An 8215-nucleotide genomic window follows, 5' to 3' on the forward strand; every position below is an offset into this window, starting at 1 on the left:
TCCAAAATTCTATTGCCTTATTACAGAAGACCCTAAAACCTTTCTCTTTGAGTTTGACATTCTTTGTAGGAGCTATGACTACACAAATGATGCCTATAAGTTTAAATTGTTTCCCTCTACTCTAAAGGAGGCTACTCTAAGATGGTTCATGGGGTTGGGTGTAAATGTTGTAGCCAACTAGACTAAAATGAGTAATTTGTCTCTTCAAAAATATAAAGAATATTGTAGAGGTCAACATATGAAGGGAGATGACATTTTTAAAATGTCACAAAAGGAGGGTGAAACCTTGGAAGTTATGTTTCCAGATTCTTGTTCAATGTGTGCAGAACACATACCATAACTTAAATGAAGAATCTAAGAAACATCTTTTTTTGAGAGGTGTGCAAGAAAAAACATGAAAGACTTGGACCTAATGGCTAGGGGAGATGTTACACAATGGACTTGGAATGAAATCAAGGAGATATGTCAAAACTAATCAAGAGCCACTATAAAGGAAGGTAGAGGACTAAGTAGCCTACCACATAAGACTAATGGTGGGTCAAGAGTATCTATGATGGAGTTATCTAACCTAGTGTCTGACGTCAAGCAAGATATCATTAATGATTTTGCTACTCAATTGGATACCATGCAATCCCAAAGAAAAAAGGATGAAACTGATGCTATGCTAACTAAATTCCACCCTCATTGCAGAGAAAGGGAGAAGAACTGCACATGCAAGACCATTGCAGCCATGAATGAATAGCCAATGCCCACTGAGTTCAAAGTAATTGATGAGGATACAGGAGAAGTAATCTATGTTGGTCAAAGATGACCATGGGCTTAGAGACAAGGTATTCCTCAAGACCCTCTAAATAATTTTGGTTATAATAATAATTAATGGCAAGGCACTATTCCTCCAAATTTTCCCCCTCAAGGACAAAATTGGAACAATAATTGGCCCAACTAGCAGCCACAATATAACCAAGCTTACCAACAACCACTAGTACATTTGGGCACACTTTTCAACCTTTATTGGTCAAAAATTTGACCCAAATTTTAACCAAATCTGACTAGCCCATTGGTCAAAAATTTTATGGTCAAAATTTTGACCAACCTACTAGTTGGTCAAAATTTTGACCAACATATTGGTCAAAAATCTTCTAGAGCCATGGGTCAAGTTCTACCAGGAAGTGGTCAAAATTTTGACCAATGAGGGTAGAAAATTTTGACCAATTGATGTGGAAAATTTCAACCAATAAAGGTAGAAATTTTGACCAATTGAGGTGAAAATTTTCAACCAATGAAGGTGGAAAATTCGACCAAAGAAGGTAGAAATTTCGACCAGTGAAACCAAAAAATTTTGACCAATGAAGGTAAAAATTTTGACCAATAAAGGTGGAAAGTTTCAACCAATGAAGGTAGAAATTTTGACCATTGAAGGTAGAAAATAGCTAGGTGTTGGTGGAAATTTTGACCAATGATAGTAGAAATTTTGACCAACGCCTGGGTGTAAATTTTTTTTCAAGAACTCTATAAAATAGTTCACATGCCTTGTGAATGATATTACATTTTGCATGCATCCTACACTCTCTCCTCTAGCTGATGATGGATTACAGAGAGTGATATAAAATGATGATGCTAAAAAACACACACGATTATCAATATCAAATTTAGCATCATCATTTCAGATCACTCTCCATAATCCATCATCAGTCAGACCAAAGAGTGTTGGATGCATGCAAAATGTCATATCATACGCAAGGCATGTGTACTATTTTATAGAATGACTGAAAAACATCAATAGTAACTAATCATACAAACTTGTGCAAGCTCTTTGTATTTTCTATGATATGATATTTAGGAAAGAGATGAGAAACAAAACTCTAAATAAGTAGTCAAGCTCTCCATGTGCTCTACACCCCAAAGATAAATCTAGTCTACTAAAAGAGGTAATCAAAAACTAGTTCACTTTGCATTTGTATAACCTTTGGTAGGCTCTTAGCAACATGCTCACATTGAACCTTTGACGTAAAGGATAAATAGACAAGCTCACAACCCTTAGGAAGGCTTTCTTAGATAAGAAGTTTCTTAGCAGACACAAATCCTCGCTAATAATGCTACTACAATTTTCTTATTTAAATCCAAAAAAAGTTGTATTATCTTAGGAAGAGGAGACTACTGTTGTTTGTGGTTAAGGATCCTTTAGGTTAGTAGAATCACATGCAAACTATATGTTTGCAGTAATAAAACTATAATAAGAGCTAGGATCTTGCCTAGTGATCAGGGCTTGAGACTAGACACTGCATGAAGCATTTGTAAGCATATGAGTCTCAAGTGTCACTAGCTCAAAATCAAATTGAAAAGGAAACTTAGCAAATACAACTAAATAAAAATAGTCTTCTCAAGTAAATATCAACATTGTATGAACAATAACATTACAGTGCACTATACTTGGTACAAATATATTGTTGGTTGAGTCCCATGACATAATGTCAGTTCCTAGGTACGTTAATAGAACATATTGTTCTTTCCCATTCTATTATTATTTGTAGTTTATCAATTGCTTAAATTAGACATGCTTGTAAAATGGAAGCATAGATAAGTCACGTGAACTATTTGACAAGATGTCTGAATGTAATGTGGTCATCAAAAGCCATGGTTTCTAGATATGCACAAATTGGGCAATGAACATAAGTTGTAGCACATATCATACACTCCATAAAAGAAAACTTGTGTTTGGTTAGAACTCTTATTTTGGCCCTCTATAACAAGATAGAGACTGTTATTTTACTTTAAGATCATAATACATCTGTCTATCTTCTATCATATAAAATGAATTGCCTTATTTTGTCTTCTTTTCTGTAACAGATACATTCACAATGATCTAAAATACTCCCTAAAAAATCTATGTTGACATAAAAAAATAATTTATTTCTGAGAATAAAAATCCCCGCAACTATAATGAAATATGAATCTTAATACCTGTGCAGCTACCGGGAGGTGGAGGTTAGCCAATCATCTACAACTTTCATAATACAAAGATGATATGCAACAAATATTACAAATTAATGCTGACAAACTTAAACCATAAGAATTTTTCTGTAGAATAATAAAGAAGAAAGATGAAGAATCAAACACCTAAAGGATACAATGTTGATGTAGCTTCAGAAAGATCATCTGAAGGACATGATATGCTTGGGCTAAAGGAGCTTTGAGATTCATTACTACAGTTGGGAATGGGCTCATCTTCAATCTTCTAAAGATTGAAGATGAGCCCATTCCTGAGTGTTGTAATGAATCTCATATAATGCAATCTCATCTATGAAGCGTATTAAAAGCTAATAGAGCATCTTTGCTAGCTGATTTCCCTTGAAAAATCAACTAAAAGAGAATTCATAATTGAAGAATAACTTGTGATCCTTGAATAACCTGCAATCCTTGAATATTCCACAAGAGCCACAGGAGAATGCTGAAGATAGTCATGATGCTAATAGGCACATCATGACTATCTTTGACATTCTCCTATGACTCTTATGGTTCTAATATTATAACATGATGCTTCCTCTTCTTTTTTCGAGCATAAGGTTGATGCGGCCTTGTAATAAGAAATAAATGGGCTTAATTTGGATTATTTACAACACAAAGAAAACCAAAATGTAATAGAAATTTTTAATAGAGAAATGAACTATATAAACTTATAAAGCTCATAATAATAATAGGCCATAAACAAGAGCTAATTTTTGAGTAGACAAAGTTTGGACACATGAAGCATGCCTGATTGATCAAAACCAAATCACTACCAAGCCTTTTAACCACTTCTTAATATCACTTTCTCTATCACCAAGTTTGCAGTAGGATGTTTGTTTGTTTTTGGATCTAACATTAATATGGCATCTCCATCCAAAAATTTCTTTAGAGCCTAAAAGATTTATACATGAAGAGATCAAAAACTCAAAAAATTTCATGAGAAATAGAGCTCCAACACTGATAGTTTATACATATATATTTAGAGGCAAGATAAATTCAATTGAATATTCAAGATCAAACAAGTTCTTCAAAATATGAAATTTGAAATAAAACTATAATTCAAAAAATCTTCAACAATCAATTTAATTCAGCAAATATCTTCATTTCATGGTTGATATCTATGCAAGTTGAAGATTGTTCATTTAATATCTCTATTTCATAGTTTATAACTTTAATGCAAGTTGAATTTTGTTCATTAATTTATTTCTAGGTAATAATTTGCATGTTCGATCTTTGTGAGCTCCCAAATCTACATTTGAATGCACAAGATTTTTCTTCAAAATTTAGCTACTCTAGCTTTTAACAAAAAGCTAGAACCACCAAAGATGTAAATCATAACTAATTGAAAATTCTCACCAATACTTTCCATATTACACATTGAAATCCTAATTATTCTATCACCACATTGCAAATCTCTCTTAATTCCTTCACTAAAAATTTGTAGCCGAAAGTTACCAATGTATAAAATGATTAGAGCATATAACAAACCATGCTTGATGCAATGAAAAGTAAAGATCATGGTAACTTACCCTTCTCCTCTCTCCATATCTCCTCATCGCTCCCTCATCCCCACTTCCCTACTCTTCCTCTCCCCATCTCATCTCTCACCCTCCCCACTTCCTTCCTTCCCCTCTCACACCCTCCCTCCCTCTCTCACCATCCCTCCCTTCTCCCCCGCTCCATGTCTTGTCTTCACTCTCTCTCCTCATCTCCCTCTTTTTGTCCTACTAGGCCTAATTTGCAATTAAGTCTCCAGTGAGCATTTTTTTTTCATCCCATATGTCCCAAAATATTTAAAATGTGAGGAAGCTTCAAAATCCTATAAGCTTTGAGTGTAGGTTCAGAAAGATGGAGCCTGACCATTGATATTTTCAAGAAAATAAAAATACTGCATACATTCAAACCAACTTGAATGACTTCAATGTATCAAGTGCTACCAATTTGTTTTCAAGTTCATTGCCTATTCTTTTCCATGGAAAATGTAAGTTGTAGATAGCTTTTACCATTTTCATTCTAATTTTCCATAAATATGAAAGGAGAGCTATAGCAGCTTATAAGTTCTAACCACTTGTTTACATTTACTATAGTAAATCAGTCAGATAAGGAGTGCACTGAAGATTCCAACATAATTGCATCTTGTCATATAAATGAAAAACCTCTAGGAGAAGATCCTTTGGCCACCCTTCAAGACATGGCAATACAAGGTCAAGGATTTGTTCTTCTTGATGAAGAAGAACTTCTGGTTGGCATAATGGATGATTTTGATTTGGCTAGTTTACCAAGTCAAGTTGAAGAAATTAGAAGAATATGATGATTTATTTAGTAGTGGAGTGTATGGAGTTGGTTTTTTATTCACATGAGTGTATTAATTATAACCATGGCAACATGGTAACTTTAGATTATATTGTTGGGGGTGGTGTAAATCACCATGGCATTTCAAATGTGCTTGGACGTATTATAGGAGAACATCCATATGGTGAACATCCCTCCATAACTCTATTTGTGCAGAACATGTGCAGAACATCAATAGTAATGTGGAGGATTCTGAGCTTCATGCTTTATTTGAGGTGATTACCATTGTAGTTTTGTGTATTAATTTTCTTATATATTTCCTGTGATTTTCTCCAAGTGCAATAGCTTTTAATGGGTGTGTTTTCAACTTGGTAACCTTGTTCTAAAAGAAAATTTGTCTCTGTTGTGTACAATTGAAGGATCGTGTGCAATTTAGATTGCATGCTTTGTTGTCACAATGAAAAGCTCTTTATTACTCTAGCTTGATTTAATTTTGATGATCACAACTAATATGATGTGTGATCATATTTGAGCACATCTAGGCATCATCATATACTACTATTTACTTAAGTAGTTCTTATAACATTATCATATTTTTAGTAATGCATTCAACTAAGATAATACTAATCAATACGTGTACTGATGAGAATGTTTTGGTATCTGGTAAGAAACATGGTGACATCATATAATTAAATAGAGATATTTCAAATTTTTCATAGATCATAAGAACTAGTTAGTAATATGTGACCAGTGATCTTACTAATAATAATTGATATGTCACAGACAGCTTAAACATCACACACTCTCTAATTAAACTAGATCTCTAGACATCCTCTACTAAATAAATCTTAACCTCAACTTTGGCAATCAAATTAAACCATAATCTAAACTCAACCCAAACTAAACCATAATCCAAACCCCAACTACTACCTAAACCATTGATATTTCAATTTGAATTACTAGAACAAAATTTTGATGAGAAGCGTATAGAAAACAAAACAAAACAAAACATACCTAAACTTGCTTGGCCCGAATGTAGGGTATGTTGCCCACTAAGATTTATTTACCGTCATTGGTTTCATGGTTCTTTGAAAATGGGCCTCTATTGTGCAAAAGAGGTGTACAAATTCTTGAATTCATCATGGTTGATGGTTCAAACCTACCTCCATGGGGCTCAAATGATGGTAAATTTTGGTTAGATTTGCCAAAGGGTGGTCACTCAAAGGAAGTCAAATTGGGAAAATTGGAAACTGCATAGGTCTATGTGCATGTTAAACCTGCACTTGGGGGGACGTTCACTAATATAGCAATGTGGGTGTTTTGTCCATTCAATGGACCGGCCACTGCAAAGGTTGGGATGCTAAATCTATGTCTCATTCAAATTGGAGAGCATGTTTGTGATTGGGATCATTTCACTCTTCAAATACAAAAATTCTCTGGAGAATTATGTAGAATATATTTCTCATAGCATAGTGGTGGTGATTGGGTCAATGTCTCATATTTGGAATACATTGCAGGTAACAAGGTAGTAGTCTATTCTTCCAAAACTGGGCATGCATGCTTTCCTCATGCAAGGAACTTTCTTCAAGGTGACAAAATATTGGGAATAGGTATAAGGAATGATGCAACCAAAAGTAGATTTTCTCTAGATACAAGCAAAAAATACCAAAGTGAGATATGGAAAAAGTCTATACTAATTTAATCTATCAATTCTTTAGTCCATACTTTTTATCAAATTTTGGCATTGTTGGAGCATTTCCATTGACCTTATGTATCAATAAGTCAGAAAAGTACTAGAAAATGACCTTTAATTATCTTAAGGGAGAGGGAAAAAAATGTTTCAAAGAATTTTCATCAATTTGTGGAAAATATAAAAGGTTGATGACCATTTACATTGGATATTTATATTGTTATGATGAGAAAAGGGTTAATATTACATAATTACTTTTATAAACAATAAACATCTATTACAGAAAGCTATTCAGCTTTTATGGATGAGTAAAGAATTGAATTGGCTACTAAATAGTCTACCATTGAATTATCAATTTTTTGTAACTAGTTCATCTCTGATTTGAATGTTGATCAATTCCAAACCCGAAACTTAAAGCTTGTTGAAAGTTGGACTTGGAGCATTTGCACCAATATGTCCTATCATGATTCAATTAGTAAACTCCAATTCATTATATGTATTCAAGTTGTCATATGTTCTTTTCATAGATAAAAAAAATTTGAAAAATCCCCACCCATACTCAGATTCAAAAAATCCTTGAATCCGTTTAGATGGATTATCCAAGTAAGTAAGTTTTGACACAGAAGGTTGTCACCCAAAAGTAAAAAAAATTCATATGCAATATGTTAACATGAATTTGTGAGAACTATATGGATTTGAAACAACAAAGTCAAAATGGAAATATGGCTGAACTAAAATGATGAGAATAAAACCTTAGCAACATTATAATTGCACAAACTGGCATAGATCAAGTAGGAATGTAGTTGAAACTTTGGATACATAAAGGCCTCCACACACAAACTATCATGAATATGAAGTAGAAGAAGGCATATATATGCCCAAGTAATTCCCCCAAAATGTCATTTCCCTGAAGCTGAACAAGACACAAATATATCTCCAACTAATCTAATTTTACTTTTGCTAATGAAGATGGGTTTTCCCAATTGAAGTTTGGTATCAATAGGTGGTACAAACACCAAGCTATGGTGAGTGTGAGAGGGTTTACAGACAGAAATCCAAAGTTCATGAAATCTTTTGCTATGTTTGGGGACTTGTTCTTGTGTTAGTAGCTACAACACCTCAGTTATGTTGATAATGAAAAATTTGTTTCCTAGCAAGTAACACAACCTGACCTACGAGTGGAAGAAACTAATATAGTACTTTTACAATCTATTTGAGCATTATTTT

At 33.6% G+C, this 8215-nt stretch overlaps 1 pseudogene; it reads left to right on the plus strand.

Moving 5' to 3' along the window:
• The first annotated feature begins 6340 nt into the window (after positions 1 to 6340).
• On the plus strand, positions 6341 to 7000 carry LOC149573078 (hypothetical protein At1g04090-like; annotated as a pseudogene).
• Positions 7001 to 8215: the final 1215 nt, after the last annotated feature.

The sequence above is a fragment of the Cupressus sempervirens genome, chromosome 2, assembly GCF_028749045.1.
Source record: "Cupressus sempervirens isolate cs-2001-9-10 chromosome 2, ASM2874904v1, whole genome shotgun sequence".
NCBI lineage: Eukaryota > Viridiplantae > Streptophyta > Pinopsida > Cupressales > Cupressaceae > Cupressus > Cupressus sempervirens.